Source organism: Grampus griseus (assembly GCF_964374135.1).
Source record: "Grampus griseus genome assembly, chromosome: 12".
Taxonomy (NCBI): domain Eukaryota; kingdom Metazoa; phylum Chordata; class Mammalia; order Artiodactyla; family Delphinidae; genus Grampus; species Grampus griseus.
The window spans coordinates 28,470,650-28,498,500 of NC_139006.1; positions in this window are offsets into that span (position 1 = coordinate 28,470,650).

Consider the following 27,851-nt stretch of genomic DNA (forward strand, 5'->3'; position numbering starts at 1 on the left):
ATTCTAGTATTTATCATCACAATGGAAACCATCTTAGGAGGGTCTTATTGCCCACTGGGGTGTTGAGGCCTTATGGCTCACTGGTCCTGGCTCTGGCCATCGGTTTGTCCATTCATCTAAAGGGCGGCCAGGACCTGAGAAACCAGCCACACAGACTTAACAAAACCAATTTGTGGCAAAAAGGCAATTTGCACGTTGTGATAGGTACTGATTAAGTTTCCTTCTGGGAAGACCCAGAAGGGTCACGTTTCTACCAAGGGCACTGAATGTTTGCTTTCTTTGAGATGTATTTCAGAGGAGTGTGAATTATGTTGAACCATGTTATGTCCAGAATGGTAACGCCTTAAAAAGGGCCTTATTTTAAATATTCCTTTGGATTTGGATGGCTTAGACGAGGCATGGGGTTATGCACGTGCTTGCGCGTGCATGGGGTTTGCTAGGGGTTCTATTATTTCTTGATACATTTCGGGAAGAGATGAAAAGAATTGACTTGCTCTCCTTACCTTATGTTTTGTGAAGAGAGTCCACACAAAGGGAAGAAGCCAGCCAGTCCTCCGTAATGTGCACTCAGCCTGTTCCTCTCCAGGATGTCAGCAGTTTCTCTTCTTTCCTGAGGGAGCACTTGCAAATAATTTGATGCAGAGATTTATGCTTTTAGAGTAACATTCCTTTATCTTGCTAGTCATCTGTCTGATTTCAGATACACAAGCAATATTAGATCATTTCTTAAGGTAAAGGCTTTGGCCATTGCAGATTTGGGAAAACACTGAACTATTGCATAATCTTAAACGTGTGACACAAGATGTATCTTAGAAATAGAAATTAGCATAAGAATATAGTTTAATAAAAGGTTATTTTAGAATAGCACACGTATGAATGGAAAATACAACTTAAATTTCCCCAGGGCCCCGTGGCAAGGGGCTATGGGCAGCCTCTAGTAGCTGAAAACCAGCAGAAAACTTCAGTCCTATAACCGCAAGGAACCGAGTTCTTCCAACATTCACGTGAACTTGGAAGAAGACTCCAGGTCCAGAAAGGAATACAGCCTGACTGGCTCCTTGATGCAGCCTCTGAAACCTGTGGGGGATCAGCTTCTTCTTGCTGGGACACCAGGCCCATTGAAACCTTGGGATAATAAATGGGATAATACAGAGAGTTCCTGTACACCCCTCACCCTGTCTCATTTCCACCTACATTATTGTTTTCCATTACTGTGGTCTACTCATCAAAACTGAGAAATCAACATCCAGACCCTACTATCACGTAAACTCCAGCTGTTACTCAGCTCTCACCAGTTTCTGTGAAGCCCTTTCGCCGTTCCAGGACCCAGTCAGGACCCCACGACCTCACATTTAGTTGTGATTCTTCCTTATTTTCCTGGGATATTGGACAGTTCCTTCCTTGCTTTTCATGTCTTGACAGTTGTGAGGACTTCTGCTATTTTGTGCAGTGTTCTTCAGTTTGGGTTTGTGTGATGTTTTTCTCATCATTAGACTTGGGTTATGGATTTATGGAAAGAATAATCAGAGACTTTTTGGAGTGATGGAAATATTCTATATTTTTATTGTAGTGATGGTTACATGGGTATATACACTGGTCAAAATTAACTATGGAACAAAATGAGAACATTATTTATTGTATGCAAATCATACCTCAATGAAGCTCTTGGAAAGAGATATTTCATATATGTGTATATACATCTTTATGTACACACACACATCAATCATACAATCTGGGTTAAATAATATTCAGTTGGTCCTTAATTGCAAGATTGCCAGTACCTTTAAGATTCTAAATTCACAAACATTTCCTGTGAGTCTCCAGGCATTAGACATCGTAAGTAGTGTTTCCAAACTTTTTGGAGTACGACACCTTTTTTCCAGTACCTCACAGTATCTGAAACACAGAAGGGAAAATGTTGGTCTAAGTAAACTACATTTGAGTTTATCAGAAAAGTAACAAAAGCATGGAGAGTTGTTCAATTTTTCTACTATGGCCAAAGACTGGGAAAATGTTTTTGTCCATCAAAGTGGAAATATCTCTGGTTTACTGTATCTATGAACGTGAAAAAGTAATAACATTTTAGAGCTGGAGAACATTCTTCACTTAGTCTAATAACCTGTGTACATGTGCTGTCGCCACTGTTACCTTAGAACTTATTTGGAAACAGGCAGGATGAAGGGAAGCACTCAGCCCTTCATGCAGCCTGGCATTGTGTGGTCCTAGCTCTGAAGAAGTTAGGGCTCCTGTACCCTTGCCTTTGCTGAGCACTTGGGCCCCAGATCTGGATGGGTTCGGACAGGGCTGAGGGTGCTCAGCCAGTTGCTGAGGGCCCAAGGGGATGGCCCTTCCCTCACAAGGAAGAAGGAAGAGGGGTGATGCTGAATTCCGGAGGAAGGCTTCCTACCCTCTGTCACGTGGTCATCTTTTGCTGTGTTTCCATTGCTGACCACCAAAAGCTACCTTCCTGCTACACAAGGCCACCTGGGTCTGTGCACCCAGGCCACAGTTCCCTGTTTGGAGGCTGAATTCATGGGTGAAACGGCATCTGTTAATTTAGGTTTAGGAGAAAAAACGTCTTATCTTGAGTTGTGTTTTGATGCTTTGATACGACTCACAGGCGGGCTATGATTTATGACTTGTGTCACATGATTCATAGATCGTGTTTGCAATTATATGGATAAAAGAAATATCCCTTGCCTATGCAGTTCCATTATGCACTTAACTATTGAGACAGTATTGAATACTTTCAAGTTTTTCTCGTAGGCCTCAGACCCAAAGTCTGCATTAATAATGATTTGTAATGTTTGGAGAGTCTTGTTAATGCAGTTAGAAGTATTCAACCTATTATAATGGTGCTTGCTGCTTCCTGGCCAGTGCTGTGTCTTGACATGTGGCCAAACCTGGTCCAGGCAACCATGGTGTTGGTCAAGGTAACTGTGGTGATGGTCCAAGTAACCATGGTGGGTTGAGGCAGATGTAGGGCCAGGGCCTGGAACCAAAGTTGCTGACTTGGATGGGGCAGGTTGGGAACTGAGACCCAGTCTTAGACGCAGAGCGAAAGTCTCATCTGGTGATCCAGATGTGGGATTTTAAAGGGAACCAAAGTTGGAACCAAAGTTGCTGACTTGGATGGGGCAGGTTGGGAACTGAGACCCAGTCTTAGACGCAGAGCGAAAGTCTCATCTGGTGATCCAGATGTGGGATTTTAAAGGGATGGTGCGTCAGGGGTTGGACCCTGATGTAAGGTTAAAGCATCTGGGGATTTAACCCAAAGGGAGGTGGAGCTTGTACGCTGCAGCTTTAAGGGAACAAGCAATGAGACCAGCAGGCATCCTGGCGGGAGGGAGGGAGGCTGGCCTTCCACCAGACAGGTCTCCCCAGGGGGCAGGAGGTGGGAGAGCCTCCCCTGGTCCTGGGCTTCCTGGGCCCAGAATGTGAGTGTTCGCATTCTCAGAAGTAATTGGGCTGGAGGACTCACAGGGACTGATGGTTAAAAACCAAAATACCCATTTATTCCTTTACACTAAGAGCTCGAAGCAGTGTAGGTATTAGGTGTACCGTCCAGCTTATTTTCTCTTTGGAGATAATCTGTCGGGGGCCGAAAGATGATCAGAGGCTGCTTGTGGAGCTTGGGCTCTTAGCAAGGGGAGGTATCTGGTGTTAGTCCCACGCTCTCACTTCTGTCAACAGGCTATTCTGCCCCATGAACAGGTCCTGCTACCTGGCCTGGGGCATCTACTCCCTTGCCCATGGCAGGAGACGCAGCATCAGGATTTCCCCTCGCCTGCCTTTTCCTCTGCCTGCATCACCCATCATCCCCTTTTTCTTGGCCAGTATTTCTTGAGATTGGCTAGCATCTTTCTGGCCTAGTCAGGGACTACTGTCCTGAGAGCCATTCTGTCTCTTGATGGTGAATTGGCATAACTCTGCTCTGATCCATTAAATGTTTGTTGCAAAGTTTTGCTCTCAGAGATTACCTGCTTTCTAGGTTCCTGGGGTGGGGTAGTTTAGGGAGAAAAGCCCCTCATTGTTGAACCTAAGCATTACTTACTGTGAGTAGAGAAAAAGAGTGATAAGGATGCCAGAAACAGCTGTACTTCAAGACCTCAGCAGTAGGAAAGTGTGTGACAGAGGTGAAAAAACCATCCTATTTATGGGTAGGTCACTTTTAGCATGTAACTGGCTGAGGCACAACCCCTTCTATGACTGGGTTCCATACTGCAAACGTCAAAGAGCAAAAACATTCCTTCCTTCCAACAATTCAAGGCTTAATGGAGTCCATATACAGTTGCTAAAAATACAATTGCCGGGTATTAATTCTTATTAGTAACAATTTGCATTCTGTATCTGAAACCTTCCCTGTTTATTTGATGTAGTTTGTTTTTTAAATCCATCCTCTGTCTTGGAGGCTTGTTTTTCATCCAGATTGACTTTGAGATGGAAGGAATAGATACATTCCTCTTTATCCGTCAACTTCACCTCGATTTGCTCCTTCAGAGATGTTTTTGTTGTTGTTTACCTTCTTTCGGTCTGTTCTTTCCTCCCAATGGACTGATGCTAGATGGATGCTTCATTTTCTATTTTACTGATTGCCCACTGAAACGTTTGCATCAATTAGAGGAACTGGCAAATCTAAAAGGTTCTTAAATATTTCAGAAAAATAAATGGCATGTAAATTTCCTAAATAGTTAATTGTTGGGGATTCTACTTCTGGGAAGATGGGGTAGATGCAGTTTTCCCTACTCCTCTCAATAAGTACAACTAAAACCCCTGAACATTACATATAAAACAAACGTAAGAAGCCTCTGAAAAGTGAAGAAGACAGCGGACTAGAGATGGGGCTAGGGATGTGGGGACCTAATCAGGAAGATGGTCGTGGGTCCCTTGGGTTTTCCTTTTGCCTCATATATTCCAGACTTGGAGCTGAAAAAACCGGCAACCTGGAAACCCCACTGGCACAGACAACAAAAGCCCAACAGAAATCTGTTATCTCTGGTCAAAGCTTAGGAAGGGAGCAGCCTCATAAGATAGAAAACTTTTGGATAATAACTGCTCTACTGAAGCCAAACACCACAGAAAAAACTGTTCCCTTCTCCACCTGCCACCCCTGCCAACACAGGGTGAAAGGGGAGCCTAGACTCCAGCCCTCGTCAGGCTGCAGTGAGGAGTTCAGTCCCTGCACAGGGGTGGTGTCCAGGACCCCCGCTGGGCTCTGCAGTGCCTATGGAGGCCATGTGGGAAAACTGTACTTCCTCCCTCCCTAGCATAGATGAGGCAGTGTCAGAGGAAGCCCAGTGGACACTGTCCATGAGTGATGAGGCAGGTGGGTTGAGGATCCTCTGTCCCCAGGGTTTCCACAGAATCCGAGTGGAAACATGGACATCTACCTTCATCTGTAATGAAATAGGACACTGCTCTTCCTTCTGTTGAAGTGGTGTCAGAGGAAGCAAGCTAGGTTTAAATAAGATTCAGAGTTTCATAAAATAACACCCAAAATATCCAGGTTTTTAAAAAACTCACTCATCATACCAAGAACCAGGAAAATCTCAACGTGAATGAAAAAATATAATCAATAGATGATAATACAGAGATGACAGAAATGTTAGGGTTATCTGACAAAGATTTTAAAGCAGCCATCATAAAAATGTTTCAATTACAAATGAGCAATTACAAACGTGCTTGAAACAAATAAAAAAAGGAAGTCTCAGCAGAGAAGTAGATGATATAAAGAAGAACTAAATGGAAATTTTAGAACTAAAAAAACCTATAATAACCAAAATTTAAAAACTCAGTTGATGGATTCAATAACAGAATAAATATGAAGATGTAGCAATCCTAAATGTGTTTCACAGAGCAACAGAGTTTCAAAACATGTACAACAAAAACTGATTAACCTGAAAGGAGAAATAGGAAAATCCACATTCTCAGCTGGAGACTTCAGCACCCCTTTCCCAACAACTGAAAAAATAACTAGGCAGAAAACCAGCAAGGCTATAGAATAACTCAAAGGTGCCATCAACCAGCAGGATCTGATTGACATTTATAGAGCACTCTACCCCCAAAACAGAAGAAGACATATTCTTTACAAACATTCATGGAATATACACCTCTATATGATCTCTATTGATCATATCCTGTGCCATTAAACAAACCTCAGCAATTTAAAAAGAGCTGAAATCATACAGTGTGTTTTCTGATCACAATGGAATCATCCTAGAAATCACTGAGAAAGCTAACAGAAAAATCTCCACTTAGAAACTAAAGAATGCACTTGCAAATAATCCATATATCAAAGAGAAAGTATCATGTGAAATAAAAAAATACATTGCTTGCATGAAAATGAAAATACAACACATCAAATTTTGTGGGGAACAGCTAAAGCAGGGCTGAGAGGGAAATTTATAGCACTAAATGCTTACATTTGAAAAGAGCAAAAATCTCAATTTAAGCTCCTGACTCAAGAAGCTGGAAAAAAGAAGCAACAGAAACCCAAGGCAAACAGAAGGAAGAAAATGTTAAAGATAAGAGCAGAAATAAATAAAATTGGAATTAGGAAAACAATAGAGGAAATCAATAAAACAAAGAACTGGTTCTTTTAAAAGATCAATAAAACAGACAAACCTCTAGCAAGACTGCCAAAGGAAAAAAGAGAGAAGGCACAATTTTCCAATATCAGCAATGAAAAGGGAACTATTACTGCAGATCCTTCAGATATCAAAAGGATAATAAGGATAGGTACTACAAAAAACTCTACATGCACCTTTGATAAATTAAATGGGCCACTTTTAAAACCAATTCTGAACTACCACAGTACTCACACAATATAAAAGTATAATTTTCATAGACCAATAAATATTAAGGAAATTTATTTTATATTAAACTCCCTCCCCAAAAGTAATCTCGAGGTTCAGAGGGATTCATTGGATAATACTGCTAAATATTGAAAGAAGAATCAACACAACTTCTATAAATATTCCAGAAAATAGAAAAGGAAGAAACACTTCCCTATCCATTTTAGGAAGCTAGTACCATACTGGAACTAAAATCAGACAAAGACAGTAGGGAAAAAAAAAAAAAAAAAGAAATCTACAGACCAATATTAACAATCTATTGAAAAATAGACTTCAACAATATAGGAAGAGAATTATACAGCATGGTCAAGTTTTTTTCCAGGGTTGCAAGGCTGGCTCTCTCTATAAAAATTAGTCAATGTAAAACACTGTATTAACGGGCTAAAGAAGAAAAATCATATGATCATACCAATTGATACAGAAAAAATATTTGACAAACTTAAAATACCTGTTCATGATAAAAACTTTTAGAAAAATAAAAATATAGGAACTCCCTCAACTTGATTAAAAATCATCTACAAAATACCTACAGATAACATTATACTTAATACTAAAAACTGAACACTTTCCTCTGAGATCAGGAATGAGACAAGGATGTCCACTCCTACCATTGTTATTCAGTACAGTACTGGAAGTTCTAACCAGTGCAATAAGACCAGAAAAGGAAATAAAAGGCACACAGATTAGAAAGGAAGAAATAAAACTCTCTCCCTCTGCAGATGATATGATTGTTTTATGTAGAAAATCTCAACAAATCTACCGCAAGCTCCTAGAACTAATAAATGAGCTGAGCAAGGTTTCAGGATGCAAGGTAAATATACAAAAGTCGATTACATTTATATATACTAGTATTGAACATGAAGACACTGAAATTAAAAATACAGTACCATTTACAACTTTTCAAAAAATGGAAATACTTAGGTGTAAATTTAACAAACGTGCAGGAGGTGTATGCTGAAAATCACAAATCACTGATACAAGAAATGTAAAAAGAGATATAAAGAAATGGAGAGGCATACTACGTCCATGGATTGGAAGACCTAACATTGTGAAGCTGTCAGTTCTTCCCAAAATGATATACAGGTTTAATGCAATTCCTATTAAAATTACAGCAAGACTTTTAAAATAGATATAGATGAGATTATTCTAAAAGTTGTATAGAAATACAAAGGAACCAGAATAAGTAAAATAATTTCTTAAAAGAATAATAAAACTGGAAAATTCAGTCTGCCTTATTTCAAGACTTATTATGTAGCTTCAGTAATCAAGACAGTGCGGTATAGGTAGAGTAACTGACATGTATGTATTGAAATGGAACAGAATTGAGAACCGAAAAACTGACCTGCATAAATATGCCCACTTAGTTTTGACAAACATTCAAAAGCAATTCAATGGAGGAATGAAAGCATTTTGAACAAGTGGTTCTGGAGTAATTGGACATACATAAGCCAAAAAATGAACCTCAACTTAATCCTAACACTCTATATAAAAATTAGCTCAAAATTGATCATGGGCTTAAATGTAAAATTTTAAACTATAAAGCGTCTAGAAAAAAATAGAAGGGCATGCAAAGAATTCTTAGACTTAACTCTAAAAGTACAATCCATAAAAGAAAAAAGTCATAAACTAGATTTCATCAAACTTTAAAACTGTTACTCTGCAAAGATTCCTGTTAAGAGGCTGAAAATACAAGCCACAGACTGGGAGAAAATATTTGAAAACAACATCTGTCAAAGTACCAGTATCTAGAATGCATCAGAAGTCTCATAAAGAAATAATGCAACTAGAAAATATGCAAAGACGTGAGCAGAATCTTACCAAAGAGAATATACAGATGGAAAATAAACACATGAAAAGACAGTCAACATTTTTAGATATTGGGGAAATGCAAGTTAATATCAAAATGAGATATCACTACACACTTACCAAAATGACTAACATAAAAACAGTGACAGTACCGTATGCTGGAGGATGTGGAGAAACTGGTAGTAATATAAAATCATACAGCTACACTGGAAAATAGTTTGGCATTAAAAAAAAAACAAACAACTAACCATGCAACTAACATGTAACCCAGCAGTTGCATTCCTGATCATTTATGCCAGAGAAATGAAAGCTTATGTCCACAAAAAAACTTGTACTGGAATGTTCATAGCAGCTTTATTCATAATAATGTCAAACTGTAAAAAGTCCAGTGAATGGTTAAACCACCAGTGCTCCATCCATACCGTGGAATACTACTCAGCAATAAAAATTAATAACTTGTTTATGCACACAGTGCCTTGGATGAAACTCCAGAGAATTATGCTGAGTGGATGAAGTCAATTCGAAAAGATTACATATTATCTAATTCCACTTATATAGCATTATTGAAATGGTAAAATTATAAAAATGGAGGACAGATTTAGACTGCCAAGAATTAAAGGTGGGGTGGGTGGGAGGGAGGCCCAGAGGGAAGTAGGCATGGCTATAAAGGGCAGCAAGAGAGATCATTTCGGTAATGGAAGTATTCTGTATCTTGACTGCATCATTGCCAGTATCTTGGTTGTGATAGTATAGTTTTGAAAGAAATTTTCATTGAGGGGAACTGGGTGAAGGATACATGGGACAGCTCTCTATTGTTTCTTAGAGCTACATGTGAATCTAGAATTACCTCAAAATAAACAGTTTAATTTAAAAAGTTAATTATTATGAACGAAGACTTTATTTTAACACAAATTTCATTATATGCTGGGAATGAATCCTTTGGTGTTATTTGTCTCCTATTCACCTTATTCCTAGTGGTGAATAAGGGTGAAATTCCATTTGAAAGATTTTGGGTTTCATTTTTATGCTTAGTTAATTTATCCACTTTTCAAAGAGTTCTCTCTTCATAGTATTGATTATTGAGTAGAAAAATTTTAATTAGTAAAAGAAAAATGATAAAACATAGTCAACAATGTATAAATTCAAAACTATGAGACTGAAAATTGATTACACCTAGAATTTTAGATTTTTCTTTCCCAAATGATATGGATTTCAGATCACAATATTTGTTACCTTTCTGTTTTGTTTTTAAAGATACTATGTACAGTTTTACTTTATGCACATCCTATGTGGAGAAAAAATTCATCTGGCATCGTCAAAGAGCAGAGGAAGCATCGGGTGACAACGAGTTATAACAACGGGGGGAGCTGGCATAAACAAGAGAAATTTCACCAGAATTTGAGCCCTTGTTTATTTACTAACTGAGAAAATAAATTATTCTCTCAGAGTCCATAAAGTTGGTAATATAATATCCATTTTATTGGGTTGGGAGGAATGCTTCATGTGAAAGGCTTCATAAATTGTGAAGTGCTCTGTAGATGAAGTGAAGGCTGTTTATCTGATTCAAGTGGACAAGATTAGTTAAAAAAAATCCTTCATGCAAAAAGGGTGATGTAATATTTATCTAAATTTTAGAAGACAAACAGAGAGAGGCATCCTTGGGCAAGTTAGTAAGATGTCGTGAAATCATGTTGAAGTATTTTGCTATTGGAATATTGGAAGGGGGCCAAGATGATGAAGGATCTTGTGTCGGAGGGGATTTAACTTGCCTGCAACCTGGCACTTAACCACATTATAGGTTACATTGTGTCATTCAGTTCACTTTTTTTTTTTAAGTTGAAGCATAGTTGATTTACAATGTTGTGTTAATTTCTGTTGTACAAGCCAAGTGATTCAGTTATAAATATATATAGTCTTTTTTAATATTCTTTTCCATTAAGGTTTATCACAGGATATTGAATATAGTTCCCCATTCAGTTTACTTTTAAAAATGTAACTGGTATGATTGAATGTTTTCCTGAATGGTAAAAACTCACCTGTGGTTCTCCATTGCCTTTATCCATGTATTTTTTAAGGCGTTTAGTATGCTTATTGATTTTTATAAAATTTTTTCATACTGATCCTTTGTTTGCTACAAATTTTTTTTCTTTTGATTCATTGTTTTAACATTTTCAACTATTATTATTAGGTGCTCAGGAATTTTTAGTCTTTATAGAGTGAAATTTTATTTCTCTGTGCTGATTTTTCCATATTTTTAAAATATTCCAATCATTAGATCAAATATATACTTTTTATTTTTAGTAATTTAAAAGTAAATGATTGGTGATTTTATTATAAAATTAAATAAAAATTTTTAATGGTTTGCTTTTTCTTAATTTAGTTTTTTAAAATAAATTTATTTATTTTCTTTATTTCTGGCTGTGTCTTTGTTGCTGCGAGTGGGCTTTCTCTATAGTTGTGGCGAGCGGGGACTACTCTTCATTGCAGTGCACGGGCTTCTCATTGCAGTGGCTTCTCTTGTTGCGGAGCATCGGCTCTCGGCGTGTGGGCTTCAGTAGTTGTGGCACGTGGGCTCAGTAGTTGTGGCTCTTGGGCTCTAGAGCACAGGCTCAGTAATTGTGGCGCACGGGCTTAGTTGCTCCGCGTCATGTGGGATCTTCCTGGACCAGGGCTCGAACCCATGTCCCCTGCATTAGCAGGTGGATTCTTAACCACTGCGCCACCAGGGAAGCCCTAATTTAATTTTTTTACACAGTGCTTTACTCCATCTGTCATATATTTGAGTTTATGGTGTGAGGGGAATATAAGCATCATTTTAAGTTTCAAATGTTTGTTTTAGGAGTAATATCACCATAAATACTCTCAGTTTTTGATCAGTTGTTACACCTGGGGTCAACATAAATTTATAAATATTAATTTCATTCAGTAGCTTTAACCATTGCCCCCACAAACCTCTTATCAATATACTTGACTGAAAAACAAATAAATTGACACACTTACTATACTCTTCTGCTGGTGCAGATGCAAATGTAATCTTTACAAGAAAGTCCCCCCAGCAAAATTATCAACAGGAAAGTTATCAACAGGTGATGGGGGTTCTCTGGAGTAAGTACTTCACTCCACTAGGGAATTTGGTTATACCTGCTCCGATCATCATAAAACAGAAAGAAATGGAGACTAAATTAAGTGTTAGTGATCAGCCCTGGACCCATCATCCCCGAGCCTGGGTTTTGAATCCTAGATGGAGTGATTTTGCTGATTCAGCGTACTTTATTATTGGGTTCCTCATGTGTGGGGAAAAGATGGAATTTTCAAAAGTGGACTTATGAATCCTTTGGTTCTTATAAAAGAGAAACAGCCATCATTCTGTTCCTCTCTAATTTATTCTTTTTTGGTGCATTTTGAATCTCCCTGCAGTTTAATGATTTTTCACATTATATTGAAATGAGAGAACTGGGCTCAGAATAGGACTTGATGGTGAGTAATTCGTGATCACATTGGAATGTTCCCTTAGTTTTATACCTATTTTATTGAATGGCCTTAATGTTATTAGCATTCTTTATAAAAATATTTCTAGATCCTATGAAAGGAACCTTCAAATGATTTCATCATCACTTCTTGTTTCTATAATTAGGGGATGTAGTGTGAATTGGGTGGTTAAAAATTTAGTATGGTTGTGGTTAGATGCTTAGAAAAGGGGCTTGGATGCATTGAGATTGTTTAAGACTCAATAACTACATAGTCACACCCCTGCCAACATACACACACACACATACACACACACACACACTTCTCTTTGGGGGTGGAGGTGGGGAAGGGGTGGCAAAGAAAAGAGAAAATACTGTGAATTGCTTACAATCATATCATCATCAACTATTTTTAAAGACGCCATATTCTAGAGGTTTCTGATATAGGTAGTCAAGAAAATTAGAATCATTAATACTAGAAATCGTAAAGTTAAAAATCACAATTATCTGACACCTCATTAGTAAGGCACTTTTTTTAGTGATTCAGTATTTTAAAAGATAAGCCAATATTATCTCATAATTTCAAATGGAGTATGTATTTCCTGTGCTGTACATTACATCCTTGTATCTTATTTTATACCTAGTACTTTGTACCTCTTAATCCCCTTCTCCTATCTTACCCCTCACCCCTTTCACCACTGGTAGCCACTAGTTTGTTTTTTCTATCTGTGTGTCTGAAAGCACTTTTAATTGTTTCTTTTTTACCAAGTATTTCACTGTTCTTGCTGGAGGTGCTGATGAATGGCCAGTGTAGAGCCTTCCCAAAGGTGCGGGGTGCTTAGATAATAAAACAAAATTCTTTGGCAGAGAAGAGATTGTTTATGCTTTTCTTTTCTTGCTTACTAAAGGCCAATATCTACTTTAGAGAGATCGATATTCCTGAATTGCAAACTTTGTAGAAGCTTGAAGGAAATGGATCTTTGTCAGGCTTCAACGTTAACCCTCTCTCTGCTGTGGGAGAGCAGAGCTGTCTTTCCTCTGCAGTTGAATTTTGCTCTGTTTTGGTAGAAAGAAGAGGTCATCTCCCAGAAGCCCATGACTGGTTAGCTGTGGCTTTACTATTCTAACCAGACTGTTCTTCCTCCTTAAAAAACATAAGCTGGGTCTGGGCTCCCAACGGCACGGTGTCAGGTGGGAATATTTGCTGAGGCCGTCTTGAGTTAGCTTTCAAATGCTTGTCCTCAATTCTCCAGCCCTCAGCTTCGACAGCACCTCCTGGGGAGGCCTCCTCTGTCTACGGGACCAGTTGGACCTCTCAGTATATGTTCTCTGCACAATCCAGTCTCTTCTATCAGACCCTCCTCATATTTTGTTGTTTTATCTGCTTAATTTTCTGCCTTCTCGTCTGTACTGTAAACCCCACGAGCACAGAGACTCCGCCCTTCTCGTTTTCACGACCAGCGTGGGTTCGGGGTGAGGCACCTGATAAATGTACATACTGCAGGACCAAGCGAATGTCATGAACGAGGCTCCCGCCATGTCTGATGCCCTTGGAGCCTGGGGGCATCTTAACTCTCACGTCTGACATCAAGAAGCGATTTGCTCCGAGTTCACAGAGAGAGGTAACTCTGGTTGTTTCAACTCCAAGTCCACGCTCCTTCCACTCTGAAATGCGTCCCTCTGCACTTCCTGACCTTCAGCTGCTCCTGGTCCTGGGGGACAGGCAGGCAGAGCCCGGTCCCCCTCCTGCGGCCTCGCGGCATCACTGCTGGGGTCCCCTTTGCCCCACTCTTGGCGGACACCGTGTCAGCTGGTGGCAGACTGAGGGCATTCCTCTCATCCTCTCCTGACCCACAACTTCCCGGGTGGAGAGGACAGGGTTGGGGGTGAGTGGACAGTGGGGACAAATTTCCTGGAGGTGGCTTGGGTGGCAGCTTGGCAGCTTGAATTAAAGATTGTGGCCTCATTTTGACATACTCGGGGATGCGCTAGGACCATGACTGCCAACATCAACTCTGTCCTGGAACAGTCTAGAATTTCAGAGATCCAGAAGAAAAGAAAGCCTTCCCCAGCCTACCTCAGAAAGACTTACCCAGGCTGTCTGTGCCAGAGCCTAGAGGAAGCTCTAGCCCAGGAGCTGATGAGCTGTGGCCCAGGGTCTAAATCTGCCCCACGGCCTGTTTCGTATGGTCCACAAGCTAAGAATCATTTTTACATTTTTCAAAATGGTATAAAAAATCAAAAGAAAAATAGTATTTCATGACACATGAAAATGATACATTATCCAGACTTCTGTTTCCACAAATAAAGTTTTGTTGGGTCACAGCCACACCCATCTGTTTATATATTGTCTCCGGCTGATTTTGCCCTAAACTCTAGAATTAAGTCCCTGCAACAGAGACACCCACCCTGCAAAGCCTAAACTATTTCCTCATCTGGCCTGTAGAGAAAAGGTTTGATGACCTCTGCTCTAGTGGAACATGATAAAGAAGAAATTCATGGCAAGGCTGCCTCTTCCAGTAATTTTTCGAGCTAAAAATGCCCAGCTGTTGAAAGTTAATAACGTATGAAACCTTTTTACTGCTTCCAACCACAGCAGCGACCACAAGTTCTACCCCACATGTCTCTCCAGCCCTCAGAGCCAGGGCCGGTGGAAGCCACCCTCCTTCTCCTCTGTGGGCTGGGGTCCCACGTTCCCAGGGTCCACAATGGGTGACATTTCTGCCACTGCCTGTGTGGTCAGAGCTTTGACATGGGTCAACCCCATCTTCCAACACACAAATCACATCTTTTCCAAGTTGTGAGTGACTTGCTTATAGGACTAAGTGGAGAAGAACAATGCAGTGGAGCGGGAACTAGAGCTCCCTGTTTCCCGGACAAGTTCTTTGACTGTTTCCAAGGAGTTTCAGAGCAAACTTCAACCAATATACTTGATATCCAGAACCTGTCAAGTGATTAACTACTTAAAAATGACGTTTTCTCACCTAGAGACTGTCATGCAGAGTGAAGTAAGTCAGAAAGAGAAAAACAAATATCGTATATTAACACATATATTTATGTGGAACCTAGAAAAATGGTACAGATGATCTTATTTGCAAAGCAGAAATAGAGACATAGACGTAGAGGACAAATGTATGGCTACCAAGGGGGAAGGGGGGGGATGAATTGGGAGATTGGGATTGACATATACACACTACCATGTATAAAATAGATAACTAATAAGGACCTACTGTATAGCACAGGGAACTCTACTTGGTGCTCTGTGGTGACCTAAATGGGAAAGAAGTCCGAAAAAGAGGGGATATATGTATTTGTATGGCTGATTCACTTTGCTATACAGCAGAAATTGACACAGCAGTGTAAAGCAACTATACTCCAATAAAAAAATTTAAAAATTGAAAAAGAGACATTTTCTCTTATAACATGAGCAATTGTGGAAGCAGTTACTAGAGGTATCACCACATTATGAGTGACAAAATATTGGGAAACAGAATTATCATGTATTTATACGTACGTTATGTATGGTGAGCTTCTAGGGAATCAGGACCTGGGTCCAGTTTTTCTTATCTGGAGGCTAGTACCTTTACTCCACAATATCTTCATGCCTAACTACAAATTAACCGATGGAAATGATTTAAGAATTCCAATTATTTGTTATCGAGGCCACGGCTAGCACCCCTGGCATCATGCAAGGAAAACCCAGGCACTAGGTAGACTAATGGGAAGTTTTCATGGGTTGCATTCACTTGCCATTCATGCATCTAACAAACATTTATTTAGCGACCATTGTGTACCCAGGAACGGAGGCTCAGAAGTAGAATAAAACACCATCTTTGCCACCAATAACCTTATGGAGGGGATAGACAATCCAATCAATTTGTAAAGAATGTAATGGGGCACAGAACGAAGTCATTTAAATCATACTGGGGTAATTCTGGAGGAAATGGTATGTGAGCTGAGTTTTGAAGAATGAATGAGACATTCATTCCTGGAAATGACAGTCCAGGAATAGTGAATGATGATTAAGAAAATGGTACTTATATGGGTAAATCTAAGTGTGTGTTGACTATATATCATGATTGGCGTTTCAAAGAAAATTTCTGTAAGGACATGTGCAAAATTATTAGCAGAAATTACTTCTGAGAAATGATTTTCTAATAAACAATGGGAGAAAGACTTAATTTTTAAATTACTGTTATAAAATAAATAAAAGTGATGATAAATAAATTTTTTACTTCAGAGAATCTATTTGGAGCTGAAATTATATTTTTCTTAATTTTCATCCTTACATTCCTCAAATAGTTTGAATTGAAGGTACAGTTATGTTTTTAAAAGGTGCTTGAGACAATATACTTATTGCTTTCGAATTTTGTAAACTTTAAATTCTTGCTCCCAAATATTCATGAAACATTTTGGTCGACACAGAGCAAAAATAAATAGATCCTGTAATCAAACAAGCAAGAAAGTATTGACAACATAGAACAAGGATAATAATGACAAAATCTGGAGGAATAAAAACCAGGCAGATATAATGCAAATTAAGATCTTGTACTATTTGGGAGGAGGATAAAGACATTTAATAATTTGACAGAATATTAATCAAATATATGGATAAATTCAAGGGTGAATATAAAATTTAAGCATAAGCATGGAAGAACTGAAATTTTTAAACACAATTCTCTCAGTAAGAAATAGTTCAGGTACAAAATAGTAAGAATGAAAAGCATTTAAAAAAACACAGGTGATTGAATACACGAATGCACTCAAGATTTAAACAACATTCTTTTCAAGCACTCAAAGAATAGATTTGCAAAAATAGAAGAACTAGGAAACCATAAAGGAAATATCAAAGATAGCAAAAAACCTTAGTGTCATGTAAAATATTCTAGCTGACCACAGTGCTATTAAGCTAGAAATCAATAACAAAATTAATTCCCCCATACTTTTGAAGGTTTAAAAAAACAGTTTAACTCGCTGATCAAAGTAATCAGTGTGAAATTTAAGAAATAATTAAAACTAAATGGACAGAGTAAATGGTTGTATAAAGAGGTTGGATATTTCTTCCCATAGACAACAATGGCAAAAACTGGACAAAGATTGGAAAAGGACCAGAAGCAGGAAGAAACTTGAGACGGGTTTACTCATACAAAACTATACTGCAGGGGGTAAAAACGATGAGTTAGTGGCGTTCCTGCCTTGAGCCTTTTCACAGTCCCCTCCCTGGTCAGACACTGGCGTTAGGAACTTGAAGGGGCAGGTTGTCGTTTAGCAGAGCGGCTGAATTCCTTACCCTCAGAAACTGTGAGATAGCACGTACCTATTTTTAAAAGCTGTTTTGGGGGCTAATTGGTTGTGCAGCAATGGATAATAGATGCAGGTTCTAGAAGGGAAGAGTCCAAGCAGGGCATCCTGATACTCAGCAGTAAACTCCTTCCATCCTTGGAAGCGCACTGGCATCTACAGAGAATGTCCTGGTCCTCCCTGGAGGTGGCCTCTCGGGAGCAGCAGATGATCGGTCCTGGGGACATGCAAGCAATTCAGCAACGGGCAGATCCCACTGACCACTCTCAGGCTCAACGCGAGACTAAATTTGTTCAGTTTGTCAACAGGTTGACTATAGACCAGAGGCTGCTATTTACTCAGAGGAGCCAGGCAGGCAAGTGGATTGGACCACATTGGCTGTGGCCACAGTAGGATACAGAGGGTTTTGAATGATTGACCTTTATTTTGGATTTGGTAATGGAAGCAGTTGTTTCTCATATCATCAGATGATTAGAACAAAATATTATTTCAGTTTAGATCATCTACTTCTATATCTTCATACCAAGGAACACACTTTACTGAGGATGCAGGGCAACAATGGGCTAAAAATACCGTATACAATAGACTTATGTATTTTAAACATCACAGAGCAGTGGATTATTAGAAAACTGGGATGGACCATGAAAACACCTGCTTACTAAATTGCGGGGGCAAAGGATTAAAAGGATGGCTTGCATTTCTAAATAAATGTGTAACATGAAGGTGGGTCCCCGTCAGATCAACTGTCAGCTATACTGGGAAATACAGAGAAGAGGGAAAGAATACAGTAATTTACACAAACATCTTCCCTACTTCTCAAAATTTTTCTTTTCCTCTTCTTGATCTAGTAGAACGGGACCCAGATCGCACCTACAATTTCTATTGCTAAACAAGACAAAATGTCAGTGCTTTAGAATATAATTGCCTAAACGCCTAGGGGCCTGAGGGTTATCGACTTCCATCTAGGTTAGGATTAACATCTTCAGCCTCCTTCCTACGTAGGGGATGGGGCGACCCCACCTGGAACACTCGGGAGGAAGAGCTGGGAAGCAGAGGTTTGCCCCCAGCTTTGCAGGCCAGACCTTCTGCTGAGCCCAGCAGTTCTACTATAGATGGTAATCCAAGCGTGAGCTCGTACTGACGTCTTCAGCTCTGATCCGTGACCACACAGGGCATCATCCCCTGCTCCCTTTGCTTGTCTGTAACCTTCCCCCCAACACTAAGTAACCTGGTTCCCAGCATCTGCCGCAGGGAACTTTGTTCTTCTGTTCCCGTGTACTGGTTACGTGACTTTGGAAGTGTCACCCTATTCTTCTGTGGGAAAGGACTAATGAACTAGGGCACTGTGCTTACACACAGTTCATCTTGCCTTCCGTCTTGCAGACTCCAGTAATTTCCAAAGTGAGGCCAGCTCCTTCATCCGCTGCCCCTACAGTGAGTTTGTTTCATTCTCTGTGGTGCAGCCAGATGGTTTCATCACAGTCCGCGCTCCATCCTGTGGTGCCTTTATCTACTCATTGCTTTGTTAGAAAATTTGTGTATGTTAGGTTCCTTCTTTTCGCTGTAAAGTTTTAGGGGTTTTGACACATGGATAGGGTCATATATCAACCCCTACAGATATTTTATCACCCTAGAACATCCCCCTCTTCATCTGTTCCGCCTCCCTCACCCCACCCCCATCAGCCTGCAACCACTGATGCGTTTACCATCTGGGTAGCTTTTCTTTTTACAGAGTGTCACAGAAATGGAATCTTCAGTGTGCAGCCTTTTCAGCTTGGCTTCCTTCACTTTGCAATGTGAGTTTAAGATTCAACCATGTCTTCACATGGCTTAATCTTTCTTTTATTAAAATCGCTGAATAGCATTTCACCGTATGGAGACACCAGTTTGAAAGGCACTGCATTAAATGATAAATTTTTTCAGAGCAGCAAACTGTATCACTCAAGACAGATACAGGCAATAATAACAAGCCCCCATATGTACCATGGCACAGCGCTGTAGAAATCAACTTTTTGGCCTTGTGTTTGATGCAGTTGTTCACACTGCAGTGTGGGACCAAGTCTCCTTCCTAGGAGACTTGGCTGCTTCCAAGGCCTCAGGGTCCTCTTCTGGATGCTGTGCCTCTGGCCCTGAGTCAGGGGCAGAGGGAGAGTTGATAATTGCTCAGGGGAATCTCCTGGGAGGCTTGGAAGGGGTGAACATCATTGGCCACTACTGTCACACCCTGACACCAGGGTTGGGAAATTTCATCTCTCTGGGAGTCTGGGAAGAATGGAAAGCAGTGGGATCCACCAGGCTTTCTCACTACTGTGGTCATCTATCCCCTAAAAAAAAAAACCTTCCAACCAATCCTAAGAAGCTCCTGATTTCCCACGTCTATTCCAGAAGTAATCGACTCATCACCTAAGTGAAAACCATCCTTATTCTTATCACACGCCAGCTGTCTGCAGCAATGTCTGTCAATCATTTACCATCTGGCAGCTGTATTTGAAGACAGTTTTCTATGGTTTGCTAGCCCCATTGACTAACTGGCTTAGACAAGTGAATTTCCTGGTAAATATTTTAAATGCTTCAGGAATTCTTATAATAAAATCCATTGGCTAGGTTTTGCATGCACAGCCTTTTTTTTTTTTTGGACCCAAATTTTCACATACGTATCCTTAAGTCTGACTGTGGTATAAGTAAATTCCTTTTATTTCAACTTCTAACTTTTTCTTCCATTTCTAATTTGTGGTATTTCCCATTTAATGTGCAACAAAATATTTGTTGAAGCATGTATATAAACTCTTCACAAGGAAGGTGAATGTAGGACATATGATTCAATTTTTTTGAGTAAAGTTTCCAAGAAGTATTATTGAATCCAATGCCACATCTCAAATGCTGTGATATGATTGTTCACATTACGATCGTCTATTCTGGCTTATTCTAGAATTTTATCTTTTGGTCTTGGTGCTCAGCATCATGTTCCATTTCTTGGGAATGATTTAGGTTTCTGTCTTTACCTGCTGTCGAGCTCTGATGTAAACCTAGTCAAGGATGGGGCTTAGCAAAGAACCTGCAAGAGATCAGAGCATCGGAAGTGATTGGAAGAAGGGTCGTGATTCTAGCAGTATGTGAGAGCAAAAGTAAATAAAAGGTTGGTACTGAATGGACATAAGACCGTATCTCAAGGGCAGTGAGTCAAAGAGAGTTAGGAAGAACAGAATGTGAACATCTCAAACTAACAGTATGAAAAGAAATTTTTCCTATAAACAAACTGTGAAGCAAACCCATGGACAAGCAAGTCAGTTGGCGTCTCCCAGCCATTTGCGGCTTTGAGTAGATTGGCTTGAATCCCTGTGATTCCCAAAGCTCTCCCCAAGGTTTCTGTGTGCTCACTGAGCCTGTCCCTATGGTGCTCTCGGGGGGCTTGTCTTCCCCATCTGGGGTATTGGTTCTACACCAATAGGGAAGTCTTAATCTCTTTATCAGTTTCCATTAAAAATAACTTCAGGAACACAAATATGAGTGTAATAGGCTATAATTAAGGCTTACTTTTTGTCCTGTTCGTTCTGGGGTCCCCTCAGGGCTGCCCGTTGCATCCCTGCTCTTCAGGAGTCCCCTCGCTTTCCAGCAAGACTGTTCTCACCCTCTTCCTGGGGGCTCCTGGTCTCAGATCCCCCACGCTCCCCTTTATCCCCCCAGAGCCCTAATACTCTCCTTCCTCCATTTGTCTCAAACGGAGCAAATATGCCTTTTCTGAAAACTTGGTGAAATTCAACACCCAGGTCTCACCTTGTACACCGTGTATCAAGGTAGCTTCTTTCCTGAGAGGAACTTAGGTCCCAATTATTGTCAACTTTTTCACACCTTGCACTGTCCGTGAACGTAATTGGTTCTGTAAATATTTAAGCTGTATTAAAAACTAACATTTTCGATGCTGAATAAGCTTAAAGACTTGAGGGGAAAGGCTGAACAAAGCCTCGTGATCACCAGTGATCCTCCACGAGTTAGATGTTAGAAATGTAGCTTGATGTGGTTGGCACTGGTCTACACGACAGGTTGATCTTTGCTAAGACTCGGAGTGTAGGAAGATGTTGCCAAATTTACTCTCGATTGGTCTTTTCTCCTAAATGTGAGACGAACTGGAGCAGTAAAGCAACTTTTCTCTTGTGCTGGTGTCATCAAATACATGTGCATGGCTCTGTTATTCAGATTCTGGGATTCCTGACTCGTTCTTGGTTTGTTTGATGGAATGTATCTCTCTCTTATTCACTCATTCATTCATCCAGGTATCCTTTAATCATACATGTATTCAGTCCCATACAATCTTTTAAGCACATGGTAAATACTGAAGATACGAGATAAACCCATTAAAACCCTATTGTCAAGGATGAAGAGACAGGCAGCATATTAACCTCAGTCTCTCCTCTGTGATTTTTCCTAGATCACCTTCCTTTTGGCTTGGAAAACTCTACAGTTAATAACCACTGAAATCTTTTCCCAACTCCCACTTTCCTTTTCTGAAGCAGCTCTTGTAATATTGGCTGCTTCAAGAAACCTCTTTCTACTTGGATTAGAAAAAGAAGATACTCATTAAACATCCAAGTCTTTACTTCGAATTACCACTCATCCCCCATAGTTTGGAGTTACCAATGGACTTATATTAATTGGCAATTCATCCAAGTACATGTAGATATACAAAATATATGTTTTATATCTACATTAAAAATATTCAATCAACATACATTTACTGTGTCTACTATATGCAGGTAGTGTTTAAGCCGTCAGGATCGGGGGACTGCAGAAAACAAACAAATCCCTGCCCTCACAGAATTTATATTCTAGTGAGTACTGCATATTTTGGTTGGATAATGGTGATGTGACTTAAACCTTTCAAATCTTTTGACTAGTTGAATCGTTTCATGTAGTAAATGTTACGTTTCATTTAGTTTTTTTTTTTCCTTTTGGCCCATGAAAATAATTCTATGGCAGGTCTATAAATCAGTTGCTTAGAATTTAAGGTTAGTGAGTTTAAAGCCAGTTTAGACTTGTCCACAGTGTATCCTTGGGACATGGATCATTTACCTTTATAATCTCTGAAGGGGTTTGGAAGAGAATGGAATGGGTTTGCAGAAATTCATCTCCTTAAATGGGAAAATATTTCTTACTACCAGGATGATCTTCACCTATGTGGGGCATTTTCTATTTGGACTATTCAGAGCACAGACACATGGAAGTTTAGAGCTGAGAGCTTCTTCACTTTATCCACGAGAAGCCCGAGGTCCCCACGTGTGAAGGGTCCTACCTGGTCCCCTCAGCAAGTTTGCAGCTGACTGGGGGCCAGAATTAGCCCTTCAGACTGCACGTTAAGAGCCCTGTGAGCTCTGGGACTTCTGCTCACATTCAATTTGAAGTGGTTAAAACAGTGCTTGGCATGTGGAAAACACTTAATAAACACTTTGTCGAACGGAGGGAATGAATGCTTTTTTTTTTTTCTTCTGAGTACTCCATGAATAAATTATCCTTAATTGACTGAAATAAACTGAGGACATTTTTCTAGTCTGTTGGTATCTGGGTTAGACTTACAAGTGAATACACCTAGGTGTATAACTGACTTAGAGAGACGCCTATGAGTGGAAAAAATCTAATTAATAATATTGCTGCCAGTGAATATAGAACTCTATTCTACCTGAAATTTGTCAGATGAAAGCAACAAGGATGCAGAACAGCTGACATGAGGAGGTGACTTTTTCCTGAAATATTTTTAGATTCTTCCAGTTTTTAAATATTCAAACTGAAACCCCAAATGCACATTTGCACTTGTATTTAAACTTCAGGAAGTTTTTCCTCTCATTGGATTCATCTCCACAGTATCCTCCCCTGCTTTTCCAGGAACTAATGCTCCTTGAGGAGCAGATCGAGATGTATTAGCTCTGAAATATGCTCTATGTGAAACAGAAGCTAAATACACATTTCTTATACAGCTCTTTCGATGATTTTACTCCAAAAACTTAAACTTGCTTCTGATGAGACTTTGCCACTTTCACATCCATTCACTGTTTATTAAGATCATTTTGGATTTGCTTTTCATCACGTAGGCATTTCATCATCTAGAAAAACACAACAAAACAAGACACTAAATATCTTCCTTCTTAGAGATTTCCCCTATGATCCTGGGGAGGGGCCCAGCGAGTTTCTGCCTTGAATGGGTACCTGGGTAGATGACTTCCAGGTTTTGTCCTAATGTTCAGAGTCTATGAATTAGTTAGTAAGGGGAACACACACTTACTGATCGCTGAGCAAGACCCCTGGAAGATAAGGGTCTTCTTGCGCCGTTATGTGCACATCCCAGTTTGCTTATGCGATCTTAGTGGTCAGGAAAAGCATTTCTGTATGACGGATGTGTCTAGATGATTCTACTAAAAACCTAATGTAATTGCCAGCGTGGAGCTTAACTATTCAAGTCCCAAGAAATATGGTGGAAATTCACAGCTAACTTTACTGTCTGTTGTGTCTTAATATAAGCGTTCTTTTAACTGAACGTGCAGGACCACAGGGGTTTCTTACTCATATGGATTTTAAAGGGATTTGTGAAGTTCAATTAAAGATTGCTAGTGTGGCATTGATGAGGGCAGGGTGGCTTTGGCCGTGAATGAAGGAATATGAAGTGTGAATTCTTTTTATTATCATTTTTCCTGTGAAGCTCTTACCATACATTGATATCAATTGAGGAGGCAGCAACTGTTATATGAAACGGAAAGTTAGAGGTGATTTTGTTAACTATTGATCAGAACTGGTATTAAATTTCTCAACTCAAGTTAAATTGTGTAGTCCAATGAAGGAAAATACCAGATCCACAGGAAGAAAGATAAGCAGAGGTGAAAGGTAAGGAACCTCTTTTTATGTCCCCGGCTGTGCTAGATGCTTTCACATGTGTAATTTTATTTAAGCTTCACAAAAAAAAAATTGCAACAGAAGTATTCTTTCCAGATCTACTGATGAAGTTACTAAAAGTCAGGATAAACTTCTTGGAAGTCACACAGCTTGTAAATGATGGATCTGGCATCAGACCCAGGCCTGTCTGACTTTGCAGTCCTTGATTACAAAAGAAAAAAAGAAAGAAAAAATAAAGAGGGGGAGAGGGAGAGAGAGAAAGGAAGAGGAAGGAAGGAAGGGAGGCAGGGAGAGAGGAAGGAAGGAAAAGAGAGAGAGAGAGAGAAGGAAGGAAAAAGGACAATGTATAGGATGCAAAATAACCATGAATCAAGGGCCACAAGCATTGGGAGGAGAGAGAGGAGGATAGGAATAAAGCAGGGAGATGCTCTGGTGGGTTCTGTGTGAGGTGGAAGGTCTTGGTCTGTGACAAGAGCAAGGGTGTGGATATAATCAAGGGCACTCATTCCCTCTCCTTACAATAACCTCAGTTGAGTCTAAACAGAAGAATGTTATTTAAAATCAGTTATTGTGGGGAAAAGGGGATGGATAATCAGGATTGTCTTGAAATAGTAAGAAGGATGTTCCATGGAAAAATATTTAATTTATTTGCTATGGATATTGTAACTTTTAGTAAATGTCTAGTGTTTTACTTGCAACCTTGACTTTCCAAGGCTGTAATATAATTGATCACATTTTGAATACAATTATTAAAATAATTATCCCTTCTTTGAAAGAGGTTAACCAATTAGACCCAACATTTGGGTGACAGTGGGGCAGATGGGGGACCGAGAAATACTGGGGGCTGTTGTTACCGGCGATGACACAGGTGATGGGCTGAGGCCAGGACGCTCCACCTCTCTTAGCTCTGATGGATGCCAGAGGGCCCCGGGCATTGGGAGGCCTCCACGGTTAATGTGAAGTGTGTAAATGCACTTGCATTTATGAACAGGATGTCAGGATGCATTATTAATGCCCGCCTGAGAAGGATAACAAGAGGCTTTTGTGGTTTATGCAGTAACTGTGTTTTCACTTAGGAGTGGACTATAGTAAATAGAAAATGATGATACAGGCAATAGTGATCAGAAAACCACAGCACAGGCGGCCTGACACCAGAGTCGGGAGCCGCCAGCTCAGTGGTAAATGTTTGCCTTTAAAATATTTCTATCTTCCGTCGGTGGTTATTAGCACATACTTTTATCACTTTAAAAAGCTTTGTTCACATAAAGACCTCTGTACTTCCATGGTGAGAAATGCCATGTATTCTATAGATAAATGTATTCTTCATCTGTAATTTGGCTTATGAAATTATTTAATAGTCACTCTTGTGACAACATACTCTTTTTCATTTTTAAGTAATGTATTTAAAAATGTAATGAATTGAAACCAATTTTTCTTTTTTTGTATTTCCACCAACAGAAAGATACTGGTCCTTATTGAGATGATGTTATCTTACCCATCTTGTGGTTCTGAGACATCTTGGTGTTTGTGACAACTTCAGGGCTTTTGCAACCACAGAGGACCTGTGTCAGCAAAGAGGCAGCCCCGGACAGCAGCCCTAGGTCACAGGTCCTTGATTTATGAGCCAGCGGGCAGCACACCTAGACTTTTCTGGCTGTTGCCTCTTTGCTGAAGCCATGGCTGGAGGAGTCACGGCCCTGGTCAGGATTAAAAGTGTTTCTGCGGGCTGACCAGGGAGTCTCCCCAGCATGCGGTTACCTGCGGAAGAGTCTTAATGGCAAACAATCAAGTTAGGAGAGAGCCATGGGAACGCAACCCATCCTTGGGCTAAGAGCTGCCCTTAATGCAACGTATTCCTACCAATCAAGGCAATCACGTGCAGGCTCCTTACAAGTGTCGTATCAGAATAGCTCCCAGCGAAGCTCATAAAAGAACACTTAAGGTTATGATACAGAAATCCCATGTGGTTCTTCTTAGAAAACAAGTCGATTCTTTCTATGTATCCTAATAGATAATTGTCTCAAAGTTGCCGCATTATGAATGTTAGATTTATGAATTATTTTTCTCCTTGTACTCATCAGAGTCTCCTGTGCTCTTTACAGAAAGAAAGAAAACACATCCAAAAAGAAGAGTCCAGCTTCATCACACTCAGCAATAAACAAATAGTTTAGGAAAGAAGGAGAGACCCCCATGGACAGGGAAGGAAAGGAGGCCGGTTGATGGTGTGTTTATCGCAAGCAAAACGTGGTGTACTTGAAAGTATAGCTCCCCTCTCAGAGAAAACAAAGAGCTCTAGAGATTTTAGTCTCTGTTGTTTATGACTTATTTTTAAAGGATGCATGACTTTTATTTCCTTAAAGACAGAAGATGGTCTAAATGATCACGAAAAGAATTGGGCGATATCTTTAGGGAAATTTCTCCATAAATAGTAGAAATCACATTTTGTAAACAGTTTAAAGGTTCCACAGCAGGGCCAGCTGGCTCCAGGATGTCTTCCTGGTTTGTTCCAAATCTTTGCAACACACTCTACTCTCTCTGTCTCTGTGTCTCTCTCTATCTCTGTCTCTCTGTCTCTGTCTCATTTAGGATGCTTTAACATGTACTCTGTAGTGATCTTCACAGGCACTGCCTAATGTAAATATTTGATTTCCTCTTCTTTTCACAGACCACGGAAACGTGTAAGAAGGATAGATATTATTGAATCTCGCTGTTCAGAAAGCAGGGAGGGAAGCTGGCTTCTGTGGCTGCATTACTGATCTCTGAGGATAAGTGGCTAAACTATTTAGAAGTGAATAATATATGCTTTAATGTTAGATTATGGTTTTGCATTCTTCAGTTTGTCATAAAATTTATTGCCCTGCAAAATGAGTACATGATGTTTTCGGATTAGGCCCAGATGTATATACAGAATGTAAAATTGCAGAGAGAAATGTGTAACATATGGTCTGGAATTCTTAGGAAAGTTATGAAACCTCTGGGTCTCAAGAGCTATTACGACCTAGATGTTATAAAACAGGGTAATTTAAAGGATATTTGTACTTTTTCATTATAGCTGTGTCATTAGCTGGAAGGGAGTGAGATCCCAGCAGGTCTGCGGGAAAACATTTTAGTGACATAAGCTTTTGTCCTGTGAAGTGTTTATCCCACCCTCAGCAAAGTGTCTGCAAGCCTGCTGTGCCGTCTTCCCTCTGGAAAGAGAAAAGAAATCCGTTCTTCACTCAGCTGGTTCTGTGTCTGATGGACCTGGATTGAGAGACTTGAGGATGAGTCTGGGGTCCTGGATTATTTCCCTTCTTGGAGTTGGTAGTTATGCATTTTTAGTTCAAGTGTGAGCACATAGTTAGGTGTTTGGGGCTGCATGTGTCCCTTCAAAATTCACACGTTGAAACGTTAACCCTCAACGCGATGGTATTTGGGGACAGGTCTCTGGGAGGTGATTAGGATTGGATGAGGTCATGAGGATGGGGCCTCACAGTGGGATTAGTGCCCTTATAAAGAGAGATGCCAGAGACCCTGCTCCCTCTCCTCAAGCATGAACAAAAAAAAG